The sequence below is a fragment of the Camelina sativa genome, chromosome 16 (assembly GCF_030686135.1).
Source record: "Camelina sativa cultivar CO46 ecotype springtype chromosome 16, ASM3068613v1".
In the NCBI taxonomy this organism is placed as follows: domain Eukaryota; kingdom Viridiplantae; phylum Streptophyta; class Magnoliopsida; order Brassicales; family Brassicaceae; genus Camelina; species Camelina sativa.
In genome coordinates this window covers 25,947,277-25,956,911 of record NC_141895.1, presented here as the reverse complement: position 1 = coordinate 25,956,911, position 9,635 = coordinate 25,947,277, and the positions used below count along the sequence as shown (strand labels likewise).

At 34.3% G+C, this 9,635-nt stretch overlaps 1 pseudogene; it reads left to right on the top strand.

Annotated features, from left to right (window-relative positions):
* Nucleotides 1-2,112: 2,112 nt before the first annotated feature.
* Nucleotides 2,113-4,720, top strand: LOC147925967 (uncharacterized; annotated as a pseudogene).
* Nucleotides 4,721-9,635: the final 4,915 nt, after the last annotated feature.

The window sequence follows — 9,635 nt, the reverse complement described above, 5'->3', positions numbered from 1 at the left end:
TGAAATTCTCCGGATCTTTATTGAGTTACAAAATTTACGTAATATAGTAAAGAATCGAAAGTTGTTAGAAATATTGGTTTGATGTCTTTCAAGAAAAGGAAAAAAAATAATAATGTTTAAGTCATTTAGTTTATAGAAAAATGTTCAAATGAACAAAAAGTTCAACAAAATTGATGCAATTTAAATTAATATTAAAATGAAAATTTTAGGTATAAATAACCATTAATTATTGAATTTTTAAAAAAATACATTAGTCGAACATGTAAATCCAGAAAGACAATTTGACAGCAAGAAAAGAAACATCTAGTTAGAGCGCATAAATAACGTGTTTGATATTTTATAAGCAAATATTATTGTAACGCCTCGATTGCCATTTCATAATGTGCTTAATGTCCACTATGAGTCTATGGGTCCACCATTAATATAACTAGGCTACTAATTTTTTTTGTGTATGACGACTGTTTGTTTGAGTTTTTGGGGTTTAATCTATTGCAAATAAAGTAAAACAGGTAATGATCAACGCAAGTTATATTAAATGCTAGTATGATACTATTGACATGCATGCGATCAATCAGGAAACCATGTCTCAGCACAAAAGTAAAATCTGTGCGACCTCCCCAACAACTGATCAGCGTAGTCCACAACGCCTTAGCATCAGTTCACTTTTGTGTAAACCAGAGGGCTCGGTTTGCTCTTTGTAGAGAGGCCCATTCACCATGTCTAAAATAATTTCTTAAGGCCCATATATATATGGTCTATTGTCCACCAAACATAAACGAGCACAATTCGTATTTTTGTTCTAGTTCCGTACTTTTTTTTTCTTAATGCTTGTTATGCATATTCATGAAATGTTTTCAATATGAAACTCGTATTGATAAATTCATTCAACTCATCTCGACCAATATACTTTACTTAGAATATCTTATTTGGCCATCCTACTTGGACCATCTTACTGTCTATCAAATTTGGACTTTGAAACCATGTTACTGATCAATGTTGGACATTACAAGAAAGAGGTTAAGTTAATCACAAGAATGGGCTTGGACTTGTACAATATGAAAGCTACATAAATCTACCACGATATTTACTATTATATGTCTTTTTAAAAAGGTGAATTTTGTGAAAACATATAATGTATTTAACAAGGAAAAAAGATTGTGAGCTACCTGAAGTATGGCAGAATACATGGCCACACATGCCAACTATGATAAATGATACTCAACTACATCAACTATATGTATTGCATGGTCACATATATGAAGTATATGTTGTTATGTGGTCAACATCATACACATAGAATCTCGGTTTACTGGAACATTTACGCTGACGTTGATCTACCGTTGACTCGTCGGAACCGAAAAGAAGACCCGATCGGATTTGTTTACCCAAACCCGAGACCTGACCCGGTTCAGATATTTGTTGGGTTCAGTTAATGGGCCGAAATTAAATTAAAATTTTGGTCCATTAATTAACTAAACCCTAAAATCGATTCCATTAAAACATCATCGATTCCATCGTTTTAACTTGTCACTTTTGTCCATTTGCTGCCAAGAACAAGATCTCCTTTTCACCTAGGTTTTACTCGACAAAAGAATCGAATCTGCAAAAGAATTTGGTGTTTTGGTTGAAATCGAGAAAAAGTCAGGGTGAGGATTTGCTTCTCGTTCAGATGAGGTAACTATCTCAATTTCCTTTTTATTTGGTAACATATGCCACGGGTCTGAACTAGTGAGGATGTGGGGATGTTGTCGTGTAGTTGTTGGGGATTGTTTTGGGTTTTCCTATTACTCGAAAGAAGAAACATTTTGTTTGATTCCTTTTCTCGTGGTATTGTCAATTAAAAATTAGACATGTCGTGTTTGTGTCGGGATTTTGCAGTTGTTGCCGTCTTCTTTGACTTATATTGTCCCATAGAGTTCTAAAGAATAGTCATCGATTGACCAATTTTTTTTTTTTTTTTTTTTGCAGTGCGAGAATATATGTGAAGGTGAAATGCCACCATTCTGGCGAATTCAAGATGGTGGATGGAGTGTTAGACTACGTTGATGGAGTTGTTTGTAATTTGGAGGTTGATTCTGTCACAATCTTTGAAGATGTATTGATAAGTATGCTTGAGAAGCGAATTAAACACATTGGGAAGATGTGGTACAAGCTACCATTTGAGGATTTATCTGATAGGAAGCCTCTGTGGGAGAATGTGGATGCCAATAAGAAGAAATTGGTTGCAAAAGGACGATGGATGGGAGAAGTAGATATATATTTTGAAAAGGAAATAGGAGAATGTGTTGGAGGTGTAGATACAAGAGCAGTTGGAAATAAATACATGGATATTGCAGGAGAAAAGGTCACAGAAGAAACACAACTACTTCTCAAGGATGTCGCGTGTGAAGATGAAGATAATGATGAAGGTCAGAATTCAGAGGCATGTTTATCTGAATCATCATAGTCAAATATAGAGGCTGACATTGTTGACGAAGAGGCTGATGTTGTTGAGGAGGATATACAAATTTTCAACAACCAAAACTACGACGAGCAGATACCGGATGAAGATGATATGTATCCTGCAACAGATGATGAATCTGGGGATGAGGAAGCACAAATAGAGAGGATGGTTAGAAGTGGTTTACTTGATGGTGTGTTTAGTTTGAAGCAAGTGTTTAACAGTGGTAGTGACTTTAAGAAGAATGTGATCAAGTATGTATTGAAGACCAGGCGGAATGTTGTGTATGATAGGTGGGAGAAGGAAAGGCTTGGTGCAAAGTGTAAAGCAAAAGGCTGTGGGTGGAAAATTTATTGTGTTGTGGAGGTCCCTATTGGAAAATGGATGGTGAAGACCTACGACGACGACCATCAATGCCATCCAACAGGACGATGTGAAATTATAAAGACTCCTGTCATTGCTGATTTATTCCTTGAAGATATTAGAAGGGATCCAGAGATGAGTGGTCCAGAAATTAAAGATGAGATGAAGAGGAGGTATAACATCATTATCTCACCAAACCAGGCGAAAGTTGCAAGAAGACGTGTATTTGATAAGCTGCAAGCCGAATGTGATGATCAATTCGCAAGATTAAGAGACTATGAACTTCATCTAGTAACGTAAGTTAATGTGATTTTGTTGTTTGTCTTATAATTTTTTGATTGTCTTAATAATTTTTTAATTTATTTTAGGTCTAACCCTCAAACTACAGTGGAGGTCAACACAGTAGTAAGAGCTGATGGTCGTGAGGCATTCCACCAAATTTACATATGCTTTGAGCCGTTGAGGACTGCTTGGAAGCAGAATTGCAGACCAGTCATAGGTTTGGATGGTACCTTCTTGAAGAACTCTTCGAATGGGATGATGCTTACTGCTGTTGGAAGGGATCCTAACAACCAGATTTTCCCAATAGCATGGGCCGTGGTCGACTGTGAGAACAATCCCAATTGGGAATGGTTTGTGAAGAAGCTTAAAGCAGATTTGGAGTTGGGGCTGGGTGAGAACATCACTCTCATATCAGATATGCACAAAGGATTAATTCATGGAGTTGCTACTGAATTACCAATGGCAGAGCATCGAGCTTGTGCTAGACACATCTACTCCAACTTGAAGAAAACAAATAAGGCAGATATGTTGAAGCCACTGTTCTGGAGAGTTGCAAGCTCGTACAATGAAGCTGATTACAAGGAGAATTTGGCGATTTTCAAAGAGTTTGATCCTCAATCTTGCCAAACTCTACTTAAGAAGGATCCAAGTACATGGTGCAGAGCATTCTTTCGGGTTGGTTGTTGTTGTGCGGATACTCACAACAATCATACCGAGTCATATAACAGAACATTGAAAATTGCAAGGCGGAAGCCATTTGTCCAGATGCTAGAGTTGATAAGGAGGGATGTTATGCAAAGGGTTGCCATCAGGTCCACTATTTCTGGAAAAGAAACTGCAAAGTACACAAAAAAGGCAAGAAAAGAGCTGGAGAAGTCATGTGATGAAGCTCAATATTGTGCCATGATTACAAGCACAGGAGGCGAGTTTGAGATTGTTGAGTTCGGCACCGGATACTTTGTGAATCTGAGTGCGCGTACTTGTGCATGCAGGAAGTGGGATTTGACTGGTATCCCATGTCGTCATGCTGTATGTGCGATCAGAGAAATGAATTTCGAGGTGGAAGACTATATGTCAAACTATTACTTGACTGAGAAATGGCAAGGGACATATAGGAGGGGATTGAGGCATGTCAATGGTCCTAAGTTCTGGAAGGACTCTGGAAGACCACGGATTGCTGCACCGCCTTACAAGCGTCCTGCAGGGAGACCTAAGGGCAAGGCAAGGATCAAAGGTCTTAATGAATCACCACGCAAAAAGAAATCTGACAAGAAAGTTGGTCGGGAAGGAAGAGTTGTGCACTGTGGTCTCTGTGGTGAACCGGGTCATAATTCAAGACGGTGTCCACATGAAGTATGTCTCAACCATATCTTTCTATTCCTTTTTGGTTATGTTTTTAATAGTAGTTTTCTGATATATCTTTCCATAGTCTTCTGAGAGCAGGGCAAAGAGAAGAAGAATAAATGTGGAACTAGGTCAATTGAAGCTCAAGATCAATCTGAAATGGAAGCAGCATTTGCCGCAATGGAAGCACCTGAACCTGAAGCTGGACATCGAGCTGAAGAACCTGGAGTGCAAGATGTCTCTTCATCCGCACCACAGAGAAGCTGGGTCGAGAGGATGCTATTTGGATGAGGGAATGATTTGTAAAAGGTTTTTTGGATGGCTAAATACTATAGTCGGCTATTTTGGTGACATATCTGATGTTTTATTGACATGTTAGGTTGGTTTTTTGGATACATTATTGGCATGTTAGGTTGGTCATTTTGGCACATGTCAGGTTGGTTTTTTGGATACATTGTTGACATGTTAGGTTGGTCTGATTGTTTTTTTGGATACCCCTACATTATTGACACGTCAGGTTCATGTTTGGCCAGATATCATAATCATTCTTATAAGACAAATTCCCTAACCAAAATCATACAAAGAACAACAAAGTCATTACAAGGCCACTAACCGAAGGCATTACAAAGACAATAACCAAATTCATTACACAGCCACTAACCAAAACTTATTTAAACAACAACAAAGCTCAACCAAAAACAATGGCTCCAACAGCACATACAAGCAATCCTGTCAATCCATTGATGACAATGCGTTGACGATACACAATTCTTTCCATCTCAACATTCTTTGATGATATCTCCAATTGTTGCTTCTCCAAATCATCACGAGGCTCATTAATTGTCGATTTTAGTTGACTGATCATCTTAATCTTCTCGTTAATTTCAGCTTCAGCTTCTACCAACGCTTGTCTCGGCCAGCCTTTCACCTCTTCTTCATCAACCCACCTAAAGTATTTGCAATGAGCGTTCCCACCATCTTACAGACACATCAATTGGCAATTGGAAACTTCAATTGAGACTTCTTAATCAACAAATCTCACCACCTAAATATTCTTAATAACAATCAAAAAACATACCTTGTACAACTCACACCCATAAAACTTTCGATGTGGATTTCCTGCCGTTTTAGACTTGAAAATCTTTGTCGATAACAATCACAGACTTTGCGCCCCCTAAATATGTTGTTACTGGACGATCCTGAGCTTAATTCCATCTTCGAAACGATGAACACTAAGAACCCTAATAGTCGACTCGACCCTTCACAACGATTGACTCGAATCTTTTTGTTTTTGAGAAACCGTGTTTCATCTGTGAGAGAGAACGATGGAATCAATGATGTTTTGATGAATCGATTTTAGGGTTTAGTTAATTAATGGGCCAAAATTTTAATTTAATTTCGGCCCATTAACTGAACCCAACAAATATCTGAACTGGGTCAGGTCTCGGGTTCGGGTAAACAAATCCGATCGGGTCTTTTTTTCGGTTCCGACGAGTCAACGGTAAGTCAACATCAGCGTAAATGATCCGATAAACCGAGATTCTATGTGTATGATGTTGACCACATAACAACATATACTTCATATATGTGACCATGCAATACATATAGTTGATGTAGTTGAGTATCTTTTATCATAGTTGGCATGTGTGGACATGCATTTTACCATATTTCAGGTAACTCACAATCTTTTTTCCAAAATAGGCAAAAAAACAAAAAAAATGGCAAATCTTGTTGGATAGTTTACCAAACTAGTTACACATATCGTATAAAACAATTTCATGGACCCAGCACATTAGGTCACCACCCATGTCACTTTATTCTCATGATTCTAAATTGTATTTGCGTAAGAGTGGATAAGAATCGTGGAACAACCCAGGTTACTTGCAAACATTTGTTTTAGCATTTTATGATTTCGTTTCACTGAGATATGATTTTTCTTCTTGTTTTAAAATACCTACGTAATTTATAACATTATATTAAATCATCGTCTCTTTAAAAATACCAATCATTGAAAATTGATATGTACATATATATATTCGACAGCGAGGAGGAAGTTGCCTCTGAATTATTGACTTAATTTTCATTTTGACTTCAGAGAATATAGGCTATGAATTTTTTATAAATACATACATTTGTAGAATATAAGTTTTATTACGATTATATGATTGTATATAGTGAGTGTGGAACTAAAATTTAGTAGACTTATAGATCGAAAACTAAAAAGATGAATCATTTCCTAAACAAACTTGTAAAACGTTGGACGTACTGTTACTAACGCATCATGAAAAACATTAAAAACAAATTAACTTGATTAATTAATTTGATTTTTATTCCAAGAAATGTCATTTTTTTACTGATTGATTAAAAGTTACCAAAACGCAAAATCTATTTGTTAAATTTATAATTTCTTAAATATACACATTACGATTTCAATCATGGTTAATCGTTGTATACGCTAAATGCCCATAAGGCCATAACCTTCAAGATTAGTTTAAATTTCAAACAAACATCATCACTGCTCATTAGTTAGTATATACCCTACTAGTCTAGTTTCGTAGCATATGAGATCATAAGATTATGTCACTACTACTATACATGGGATGCATGAAAGAACAAAATTAATAATTGCAAACTTCATTATTGCATTATGGGTCACGCTAGAAATGAAATACATATATTAAATTCCTTGGTTTTGTAGCAAAAAAAATGCAAAAATTATAATCACTTTGTGGATATAACGAAATGGTGGTGGTGATAGCGCGTGTTGTGTTACTACAAACATGTGAGCAAAAAGTGAACTTTAAAGTGTATTTGATAGTTATGATTGGCATTGACTCTCTTGTCCAAATGCCTTTGTAAACTTCAGCTTTTTCCTGTATTCTTTGTATGATTCTAATTTCAACCCCCTTTTTATTTATTTTATCCCATACTGCCCCATAACTTTTTTTGTTTTCTATTTTATAAACCCCCATCTCATCAACCTAATAATTTTTTGAATAATTAAATACAGTATACTTTACTAATCTCGTTAGAAGAAACTGATTTTTTACGGCACGATGAAATTTAAAAAAAAAAACCGGAATCCAATATAAGTACTACTAGTTCATGTGCATCATTAATTTCTTTGAGGTAATTTGTAATAAATAAGTATTTATCTTTTGAACCACTTTGTTATAAATAATCTCATAGCTCAAATGCATCTTAAATAAGATTCATTAAAGCATGTTTGTCTCTCTCAGCTGGCAAATCTCTTCATCACTTTGCTCTCCACATGCCACCACCAAGTCTAAAGTCACCGATCTCACATTTCATAAACTCCATACAAAAATAAATTTAAATTTCTTTATTTATACATCTTATCTGAATCAAATTTTAATTTAAAAGAAAGAACAGTGTTTAGTGGTGAAACTTGAATTTTTACCGTAATTTGTGTCCCCGACACCGTGCAAATAAGAAGTTGTAACACTGTTACCGAGCTCAACGTGCATAGATTATCACAAATTATTTACATTTACTAATATATTATAACAATCAAAATTTAAACTGGTCAATCTCACGATCACTTCTGAATCCACTAACGTCCAATTAGTTATATATATATATATATAATCGACAAGCTTTTTGGCCTTTTCCTCAATCTCAATGTAAGAAAGTTTTGGATCTTTCTCTCTAAAATAGTGTTTGTTAAGTGAATTAAAACACTATTGGTATATAACTGGAAGTGTATCTAAGCTCTCGAGTTAGTATAAAAAAAATGTTAAACCACTTGGTTTTAAAATTCATCTAAAAATGATTATATACTCTCTACATATAAACTAAATTATTCTTTAGGAACTTGGATTTTAATTTCTTAATGGTATATAATCTACAGTGCTAATTCTACTGGTTAATGGAATTCGATTTCAAACCATTATTGATGATTTTCACCTGATCAGATAAATGATTAAATTTCCTGACACTTATTATGTGATATCTAGTACTATGATATATTACAATGATGAATATTGAATAAGCTTAATGAGCCATTGACAAAAAAAAAAAAAAAAAAAAAAAAAGAGGAAAAAAGAATAAGCTTAATGAGCTAATAATAATATACCTAGAAAATTGAGTTTAATTAGATACTATTATAAGGTTACTAGTGTATATATATAAATATGATCAAATTTTTGCTTTTGGTTTCGTGTAAATGTTTTAAAATTATGGATTGTATCATTTTCAAGAGCAGGTGAAAATCAAGACAAAAAGAGTACCAACGGCTGTCTATTTTGTTATATTAACAATAACACAACACTAATGATAAAATGGATAATAATAAAACCCTATGCTTTGAGATGTCACTTTTGGTTATTTTTAAACAATATATTTCATCTGGGATTCTTTGACAAACGATAGTCTTCTTGGTACTGGAAGACAATTCGGGTATCTCATTATTTGAGAGATTAATTATTAAAAAATAGTGAAAGTGAAATGAAAGATGAAGAAGAAAAGAAAAGTAACATTCCAAGTTCCCCTTTACAGCAAGCATCCTATGTCTCTTAATTCCCTTTATGTCTTGGAGAAAAAAAAATTTGGAGGGAAAATTTATCCATTAGCAAAATAGTTTTTATATGACTGTATATTTTCATTATAATTTGAAGTTATATATGATGAAATTTTTAGAAAGGTCCAATTAGGAAAAGTGCGGTTTACATAAATTAAAGCTTGGAAATTTTTTAAAAATGGTATGGACTAATTTTTTGACTTTGAAAAAAAAAATCGATCACTCAAAACATTAATAAAATAGTGAAAGTTTTAAAATTATTTTGATAATTACATTAGAAATAGTGAAAGTTCTATAATTATATTGGTAAGTACAGTATCTTTATCTGCCTCGGTCCACTTAATCCACATTACTGTGATCTCGTGTCTTCAGAAATTTATATAGTACAATAGTTGAGGACAATAAAGTATCTAATGGTTACAAAATAGTGAGCAAAAAAGTCAAACCAAATGTATAATTGTCTATGAAATTTTCAATTATTTTTGTATCCTTGTGTATATGCAAAAGTAATTAAATTGAGACCAATGAAGTGATTAAAATGTCAAATCAGGTTGACATAAGTAGAATTGTGGTTGTTTGGATAGTTTGACAAAAATAATAATATAAAATGTCTAAATATGTCTACTGATGTACTGATTAGTGGTTTAGCAATCGATCTCATCTTAA